This window comes from Littorina saxatilis, unplaced genomic scaffold (assembly GCF_037325665.1).
Source record: "Littorina saxatilis isolate snail1 unplaced genomic scaffold, US_GU_Lsax_2.0 scaffold_849, whole genome shotgun sequence".
In the NCBI taxonomy this organism is placed as follows: Eukaryota; Metazoa; Mollusca; class Gastropoda; order Littorinimorpha; family Littorinidae; genus Littorina; species Littorina saxatilis.
In genome coordinates, this window is record NW_027129530.1 from 17,906 (window position 1) to 27,972 (window position 10,067).

General features: G+C 40.5%; 1 long non-coding RNA gene across 2 annotated transcripts; it reads right to left on the bottom strand.

Moving 5' to 3' along the window:
• Positions 1 to 846: 846 nt before the first annotated feature.
• LOC138957772 (uncharacterized) lies at positions 847 to 9,599 on the bottom strand. 2 transcript variants are annotated; one of them, XR_011453182.1, is made up of 4 exons: positions 8,930 to 9,599; positions 8,271 to 8,339; positions 7,035 to 7,128; positions 847 to 2,779 (listed from the first exon to the last, which is right to left on the bottom strand). It is a non-coding gene; the product is annotated as an uncharacterized lncRNA (long non-coding RNA). The 2 variants fall into 2 exon arrangements; XR_011453181.1 differs by lacking the exon at positions 847 to 2,779 and adding an exon at positions 6,049 to 6,067.
• Between the last annotated feature and the right edge of the window lie 468 nt (positions 9,600 to 10,067).

Here is a 10,067-nt window from a genome sequence, read left to right on the forward strand (position 1 = left end):
TTCCACAGTTAGGCAGCTGAATTAAAGCATTACATAATGCATAGTGTAAACTCTAGGCCTACTTCAAGGTCTTATTACTTCAAGATGCATACACGTGCTATTGTATCTGTTAGTGCTTGCCGGACACCAGTGCTGATTAAAATGGCTTAGATTGTTACTAATTTGAAACTACAGTATGTCCTTTTACGCGTTGTGGCAACTGAATTTTGTTGGTACCGATGATTTATACAAAGACTTTTATCACAGGTTTCTTCCATATCAAACATTTATACTTACCTTCAAGTTCGAGTTTACCTTTACTTTCACGAGGAGAGTCTGTGTGTGTGTGTGTGTGTGTGTGTGTGTGTGTGTGCGTGCGTGTGTGCACGCTTAAATATTCTTGATTTTTGAACATAAGCAGTTTATCTGTCATGGAGTTGTGTGTGTTTTCATGTCTGCGTGTTCTTTTCCCCCTCCTTCCTCCTCTCGGCAGTCCGGCTTCAGTCATTTTATTCCTCCCCTCAAAGCAGACAGCAGCATTGTGTTAATGTTCAGAACTTTGCCAGGTTTTTTGTTTGTTTGTTGTGCTTCTTTAATTTAGGTTTGTTGTTTGTTTAAAACACTCAAACATACGCACACATCCACACGCACACTTTTACTTTTTAAGTTATAATAAGTATTGCATTCAGCCACGGGTTTTTTTCTCAGTTGATATTCTGATTTTTGCCATTTTTTTGTGTAATTTGTTTTTGTTGTGCTTGTTTGATGTAGGTTTGGTGTTGTTTGTTTAACACACACTCAAACACACACTAACCAGACACACACACACACACCACCACCACCACCACCACAAGAATAGGTTTACACTCACTTTTTCCTCCACGTTTTAATTTTGGCAATATCATTAACCCAGGATTGCAAAGCAGGGATCATTTGTCAATTTCATAACAACGTACATACAATTTCAGCTGGTCACTTCAATAAAATGTGCATCACCACAGGTTTCTGCTGGAATGACAGTGTCTTATCTGTCAACACAAAATACACACACACAAAATGAGTGTGATGCTGTATGCCTCCTAACAGATCCTAACTTCACCCTCCAAACCTCCCTGCAGATGTATGTTCTGTGCACAAAAATAACCTTTTAAAATATACAAAATGCAGACGACATTTCTACATTTGTAGTTGTGCTGCAGACCTGTTTACCCCCATAAGTGTTTTGGAGTAATGCTCAGCCCCAAAAATAGTAATCCTGGTACAAAAATAGTAATCATCCAGCATTCGTCGCCAATTACAACGCACATGACAACTGTGTCTGCGAAACGCAATCATGCACATATATCCATCATTCACAAACAAAACACATCAGTCAGTTTTTGTAGTCATCATAATGTCAAAGAAGATTACATCAAAAGCACATGCATCACTTCTTCTTTTTCTTTTGCTCGTAGTAGGCCTTTTTCAGTGTGTCAAGCGCTTCTCTACTGTACTTGCGCTTGCTGAAGGTACTGAACTTGTCAAATTCAGGTGCACGGAGCCCCTGGGGCTTTTAGTCATACCTCAGGCAGCTATCTGTTAGAAGAACTACCAAGTTTCATTGACTTGCACCCAAAGAGTCAAGAACTGCGATTTTTTTACGAATCAATTTCGTACTCGGACCCGGCTGGTCTTGACCTATTTTTGGATCTAAATTTAGATCAGGTAGATCACCACATCATGCACAAAAAGACACGTCACTAGCAAACTATGTCAGACATCATCATGAGTTTGTATAAAACAAAATGGAGGCCGGAATCACTCAGTTGAATCGAACTCCGACCAAACACCACGTAATAACTAGGTTAATTTATGCACTCGCGTGAACAAGAAACTGTCGAGCTTCACAGATGTCGTCGTTGGGTAGTTTTACTACCATAGGAGGATTTTTGAACTGTAAATGCACTCAGCTGCAACAAAAACGCAAAACGAAGGCTGTAAGCTGCACTGTGCCTTTAAGTAGCTCAACACAATGATCGCAGCCCAGGGTGCTAACACAGTTTGGAAGGTCAAGGTTTTATAGTATGCTTCACTAACGGGATCTTATAAAAAAAGCTAAAACATTTACCACTGAAGAAAAACCATCTCTGAACAATTCAAAATTGTCACACTACTAGTTTTACATTTTAAGGATCTTGCCTAGTGCACATCTTTTTATTATGAAACATTTGTATTGTAAACAAAAGAAAACACAATGTCTTGTGATCTGTAAATGTTCTTAATACAGGGAACTTTATACATTGTTCAAGTGAAGTACTGTACAGCCTATTTAGCTTGTTCATTTTCTCCCTATAATCTGCTACAATTCAATAAACTGCTGTAAACTTGTGTGCCCTTAAAGTAGATTTATGTCCTTCTGTGTGGGCACCTTCTTCTTCTTCTTCCTCTTCAGTGTTCAGTGTTTGCATTTGGATGTGTGCTCTCTGGCCAAGTCTTGTTGCACAGGGGTACGGGTGGCAAGAAAAGGCCACCCTCTCAGAACGTGTTGCAGAGTCTGTTCTTCCTACCCTAGCCACAGTCGCACGCTGTAGGTGCAAAACCTATCCTTTTGATGTGTACCTTCAGACAGCAGTGTTCTGTGCAAAGGCGAAAGATGGCTGTCTGTTCTGCGTGAGTAAGATGGGGCTATGGTCTTGAATGAGCTGGTAGCTGTCTGTCTTTAAAAAAAAAAAAAAAAAGACATCAAAGAAGCTGCAGCACCAGCCAAGTGTTGACTGTTTTCTTTATGTGTAACCTGGTCCTGGCAGTAGCTGTTGTCCATCTGTAAACAAGCAAGATCATTATTATAATATATTGATGGTGTATTTGTTTTACCCAAAAGACGATTAAAATAACATTTAATTTTTGTTTTAGTTATGTGGCATACATGCAGTGGAACGATCATATCTTGTGATATCTTCCCTCTGAGAAAAAAACTACTATTCAAAATGTACTTTTACATACTTTTTTGTTAACTTAGGCTTTTGAAGATCCACATCCAATCCTGCCACAATGTAGGCACAATCATAGGCTAAAATTGTCAGGGTTATTTACCATCGAACTGTCCTCAACATTCTATGCTGACACACACACATGCACACACACACTGGCACAGACACATAACTTGACTTCACTTAGGAAGGTTATGTGATGCTTAAATCATTTGTCTTGCCACTAGTTCATCACAAGTAACCACTGTGTTTATTGCTGGTATGTGCTTAAATGGAGGGATAGTCTTATCCCATGGTAAAACATTTTTTTTTTTTAAAAAGCCTGGCAGGTGATGTGAGATGTGAGCCAAACTGTGTTCACGAAAAGCAGCCGGCCTTTAATAACACAAAGCTGCCTCTGTACACAATTCTGCTTTTACACATGCTATCCCTTAACTTGGATTCATACCAAAAATCAAGCCTGGTTTCATAGGAAACAGTCAGAATGTTGATTCAGCATTTAGAATGATAATCTTATTTCATGTACACGCCTTGGCAAATCTGACAATTAAGTAAGCAGAAGTTTTCTTCACGGGACGGATTTGCTCATTTTATTATGTAGCAATGCACTTCACTTGGTCACATACACCCCCCCCCCCCCCCCCTCTGTGCACAGTGATAGTTTTAAACAAGGAATTCTGTAAACACAGGGGTGGTCAAATACACCCCCCCCCCTTCCCTCTGTGCACAGTGATAGTTTTAAACAAGGAATTCTGTAAACACAGGGGTGGTCAAATACACCCCCCCCCTTCCCTCTGTGCACAGTGATAGTTTTAAACAAGGAATTCTGTAAACACAGGGGTGGTCAAATACACCCCCCCCTTCCCTCTGTGCACAGTGATAGTTTTAAACAAGGAATTCTGTAAACACAGGGGTGGTCAAATACACCCCCCCTTCCCTCTGTGCACAGTGATAGTTTTAAACAAGGAATTCTGTAAACACAGGGGTGGTCAAATACACCCCCCCCCTTCCCTCTGTGCACAGTGATAGTTTTAAACAAGGAATTCTGTAAACACAGGGGTGGTCAAATACACCCCCCCCCTTCCCTCTGTGCACAGTGATAGTTTTAAACAAGGAATTCTGTAAACACAGGGGTGGTCAAATACACCCCCCCCCCTTCCCTCTGTGCACAGTGATAGTTTTAAACAAGGAATTCTGCTGTAAACACAGGGGTGGTCAAATCCACCCCCCCCCCTTCTCTCTGTGCACAGTGATAGTTTTAAACAAGGAATTCTGTAAACACAGGGGTGGTCAAATACACCCCCCCCCCTTCCCTCTGTGAACAGTGATAGTTTTAAACAAGGAATTCTGTAAACACAGGGGTGGTCAAATACACCCCCCCCCCCTTCCCTCTGTGCACAGTGATAGTTTTAAACAAGGAATTCTGTAAACACAGGGGTGGTCAAATACACCCCCCCTTCTTCCCTCTGTGCACAATGATAGTTTTAAACAAGGAATTCTGTAAACACAGGGGTGGTCAAATACACCCCCCCTTCCCTCTGTGCACAGTGATAGTTTTAAACAAGGAATTCTGTAAACACAGGGGTGGTCAAATACACCCCCCCCCCTTCCCTCTGTGCATAGTGATAGTTTTAAACAAGGAATTCTGTAAACACAGGGGTGGTCAAATACACCCCCCCTTCTTCCCTCTGTGCACAATGATAGTTTTAAACAAGGAATTCTGTAAACACAGGGGTGGTCAAATACACCACCCCCTTCCCTCTGTGCACAGTGATAGTTTTAAACAAGGAATTCTGTAAACACAGGGGTGGTCAAATACACCCCCCCCCCCCTTCCCTCTGTGCATAGTGATAGTTTTAAACAAGGAATTCTGTAAACACAGGGGTGGTCAAATACACCCCCCCTTCTTCCCTCTGTGCACAGTGATAGTTTTAAACAAGGAATTCTGTAAACACAGGGGTGGGATTCTCTTGTGATGAAAAAGGAGGAAATCCCTTTTTTTCCAGGGGGTTCGGGGGCATGTTACCCTGAATTTTGGTTAAATGGTACATTAAAATCTGTGCAATCTGACAAAAAAGACATTCTCCACACTCCCCAACCTCCCCCCCCCCCCCCCCTCAAAATTACTATTACAGTGAAACCCGGCTATATTGAAGTAGGCTATATTGAAATCCCGGCTATATTGAAGAATTTTTCAGGTCCCGGCTGAAGCTCTACTTTTTCTTTGTTAAAAAATGTTGGCTACATTGAAGTCGGCTATATTGAAATCCCGGATATATTGAAACAAAAATTCAGCCCACGGGACGTTTTTACCTGGCTATATTAAATGTTTGCTCCAAAGATTATTTTGTTTAACCTTTTACATTTAGTCAAGTTTTGACTAAATGTTTTAGCATAGAGGTGGAATCGAGACGGGGGTCGTGGTGTGTGTGTGTGTGTGTGTGTGTGTGTGTGTGTGTGTCTGTGTGTGTGTCTGTGCGTGTGTGTGTGTAGAGCGATTCAGACCAAACTACTGGACCGATCTTTATGGAATTTGACATGAGAGTTCCTGGGAATGATATCCCCGGATGTTTTGTTCTTTTTTTCGATAAATACTTTTGATGACGTCATATCCGGATTTTTGTAAAAGTTGTGGCGGCACTGTCACACCCTCATTTTTCAATCAAATTGATTGAAATTTTTGTAAAGCAATCTTCGGCGAAGGCCGGACTTCGGTATTGCATTTCAGCTTGGTGGATTAAAAATTAATTGATGACTTTGGTTAAATATCTGAAAATTGTAATAATTTTTTTTTTTATATAAAACGATCCAAATTTACGTTCATATTATTCTACATCATTTCCTGATTCCAAAAACATATAAATATGTTATATTTGGATTAAAAACAAGCTCTGAAAATTAAAAATATAAAAATTATGATCAAAATTAAATTTCCGAAATCGATTTAAAAACAATTTCATCTTATTCCTTGTCGGTGCCTGATTCCAAAAACATATAGATATGATATGTTTGGATTACAAACACGCTCAGAAAGTTAAAACGAAGAGAGGTACAGAAAAGCGTCCTATGCAGCACAGCGAAACCACTACGCTCGGTTAAATATCTGTGATCTGGATGAGCTGCAACACATAAAACTTTCATATGAACACTATGTCAAGTATACCAGTTAGCATCCATCAAACACTGACTGACTGAGGAGCATCACAAGATCTGTTCTAAGGAGGTAACAACTATTGTCACAAAGTGTTTATGATACAGCTGCAGGCACATGGCACTGAGTGGTCAATTGGTGAGGGGGGGCAGAAGTTCTGCTCAGTCTTGTCTGCTGATACTACACTTTGTGGTGGTGTAAGGCAGGGAATCACACCCCAACCACTGGCCCCGCCCACCTGGTGTCGAGTGCCTGTGGATACATCAGTCCCAGTCATGGCTGGCCCCCGGTTGACAACTGCCATGTACGTCATGTATGGGTACATTTACTTTGCAGTACAGATTAGTTTTCAATAGCAATGACATCATGGACGCACACCTGCCCAACGCAGACAAGGACAGCAAAATCAGGGACCAAACGTGATAAAGAGTAACTAATCGTCACAAACATCAAAATGCTTTGCATTTCTTGACCAGATAACAATCATTTCTGGGCAATTGAAGATTATTATTCCACCTACAGGCTATCACCCCCATGGCTGTTACTTGTAACACATTTCATTTCTTAAAATATGTTTTGTAAAGTAATACTGTAGTTAATAGATTTCTCTGAAAGGCACATTCCTTCTCATGAAAACAATTTGGCTCACCGTCTAAGATCTGGTCAGGCTTTAAAATGGGATAAGACATGATCTCTTAACTTGTTCACATACCCACAATGAACGGTCTGGTTGCTCTCTGCGCCAAGTGCGATTGTGTTATGAATAAATGCTGTAAAAGCTACAACTGTACTAGCTCATTTAAAAAAAAAATCACAAAATGTCACTTCACCACAGCAAGCAAACAGTGTGTTTATTTCTGGTATAGAACAGACACACACATACACACACACACACACATACACCAAAGCAACACAAAAGCCCAAAACATGCCTACCATCTAAATGAGGAATCCAGTTCCAACTGTCTTCTGCCAATATAACACTGCCAGAGACACCATGGTGTAGAAAGTCAGTTTAAAGAGAGACTACCTGAAAGAAAAATGATACAATAATAATAAAACACCCAGTGCAATAGACATACTTGCTCGTTAAAGGCTTACTTTACCATGTAAAAACATTTTGCTTCACAGTCTCAGATCTTGTCAGGCTTTTACTTGGGATAAGATCATCCCTCTACTTGGACGAATAGCAACATAGATCAGCTTGAATGCTCTCTGTGCAGAGTGGTTTTTGTTTGTTTGTTAAAGAATTAGTTTTGTTAACAACACTTGGTACCTTTTTGTGAAAATATTTCATCACACATTTTAACTCACCACAGCAAGCAGTCACTGAATATATAATTTTTTGTATGTGGCCAAGATGAGGGATTCCATGTTAAAGCATAGCCACATTATACTGTAGTGACAAGGCAAGTGGGCCTTTAAATTGTAAACTGATATATTGTGCATTTTGACTTCTTCATAAATTATAACCCTGATGCAGGCAGTCATCAGTACATGTAGTGGTTTAGTCCCTTGAATGAGAAAAGAATGACTTTGCAAGAAAGAAACTTGGAGTCAAAGTCAAAATACCCTTTAAATTACAAACTATAGTCTAGATTCCACAGGGTTTGAAGTTAGAAAGCTCTGAAAATAACTCTGCTATTTGAAATTGACTAATAGTATTAACTTATACCGCCATACATGATACACATGTACAGACAAATGAACTAAGGCTTGTGAAGATCCATAATCCTGCTACACAAAGACACAATCATTCAGAGGTTGAAATTGCCAGGGTCATTTTCCATCCCCATGTAGCCTGGATTTAATTACTGGCATGTTTTTCAGTTAAAGAGATGTGTCACTCAGAATGACAGGAGATGGTTCACTCAATGCAGAGCATAATATAACATTGATTTCTTCATGCCATCTGATTTGCAGTTGAATTCACAGGGCGAGAAAAATTCTAGACTGTCCTCAACATTCTATGCTGACTGTAAATTGTAATTATATAATACATCCACCCTAGCTAACTGGTACACTAATCACTTGCTCTGGCTTACTTCTTTTTCCAACATAATAAATCTGTTATTTGTACTTTAGCCTTTTGTGGTAAAATATTCTCATTACCACCAGTTGCACTCACAAGCTATTGCACTAGTGTATTTTGGAAATGATCAAAGGACTTACTTGTGTTCTACAACAGCACCATGTCAGTGTTGCGGGAAGAATGAGGCAGGGCTTGGTAATAACTGAGACCTGCAAGTAAACAGAACATATTTAGAATCCCAGCATGTGTTATAATTTGTGTATATTTATATTATAAGGTCTTACATTGCAATAACAAACACACACACACACATGCACACACTCATTCAATGTGCTCTATGTGCTAAGAATAAGAGTGATTGTTTAATGAATTAACGCTGAAGAAGCTACTAGTTGCTTAAACACATTCATAGCAAAATGTCACTTGATCACCACATCAAGCACACTGTATCTTCATTTCTGGTTGTATACATTGTATGCAAGTGGAGGGATGATCTTATTCCATGTAAAATCCTAGCTCAGCTGATCTCTCTCAACTTGGATTCATACCAAAAATCAGGAGCCTGGGTGTTTCTGTTCAGTGGGCATTTCCCTATTTGTTTTATTTGAATGCATTTCTTAAAAAAGAACACTTCCTCTGCATAGCCGTCAGGATGTTGGTTCCACCTTTAGGAATGTGTCTTAGTGGACGGACAATCTTATTCCATGTACATGTTCCATTCCTTCGTGCATTATGTGATTCTACTGTATTTTAGTCATAAACAATGACCTTCATTCTAATAAGAAGAGTAAATTTTTACCTTTCACCTCGGACGTGTCAACTCATATTTTGCCGCTGAGTCGGTGGACAGTTGCTGGAAACCGAGTCCGTCGTCACACTTCGGGCTTTGGCAACTAAGTTCACTTTGCGGGTCTTTCCCCTTGTAACACCATACTTGTTCGATCACAGTTTCTTTGTTCATCGGCCGAAGCAGGCCCCTCCTTCGCTCCCGTCTCGGCCACAGTTTCCTCAGTGCAGTCGGGCATGAGAGCCCGCCCTTGAACGCACTCTCCCCTGTACCGCATAGTTTTAAACCTCCCCACCTTTTTAATCTCCCTGTTTGCCGGAGCTAACCACTATCGGTAACAGTGACTCAACCGCAGGACTCTGAGACGTTCGCAAGAACCCAGTCCTCTTCGGAAGAAGATGATGATCACAGATCTATGCATTGCCGACGCCGGCCATGTTGAATTAGTGAAAACCGAAACGTGGAAGCGAAACTAACTTATCTTCGGGAATCAATTAGGAAAACTATATGTGTAGCAGGTAGAAAAATGGCATTTAATGAGACAGATAAAACTCGGATCAAATGAGAAAGAAAGAACTATCCAAACTTGCAAGCACAGCCGCGGTAGTCCTAAGTACGTACTGAAGTTCCCGATCCATGTTTTAGTCTAACCAGCGCTGTCTCTAGTCTATAGATCTATGCGCAACAGGATAAGAGATACCCTGAGGTTATAAGTGATACTCCCACATACGTTGCACAAGCATAATTTAACGTTACCTTATGTACGGTCCAACCGGTGTGCAATGGGTGCTCGAGGTATTACACACCGGTACGACCGAACATAAGGTATCAATAAACTCCTCTTGTGCAGCGGGTTGAAAGTATACCCTGATCCCTCGGAGATATACCTCCACTCCGGTCTGAACGACCTCACGTGACATGTTATATGGTAGAAGAGCATGCTGTCGCTTATTCTCCTTCTGAAGATGAGGTATACCCTCAGTTCGGTTAGACTGAAACGATGCTCAAGCAGTGGAATTTGTGTGTGGTTTGTTTCAGAGCAAAATGTTATTTTATCCAAACAAGAAGATATTCTCGCGCACCGCCTTGTTCAGGATATCCACAAGTTGACAATGATGTGTGCGAAATAAATAAACAATGAAACGAACAA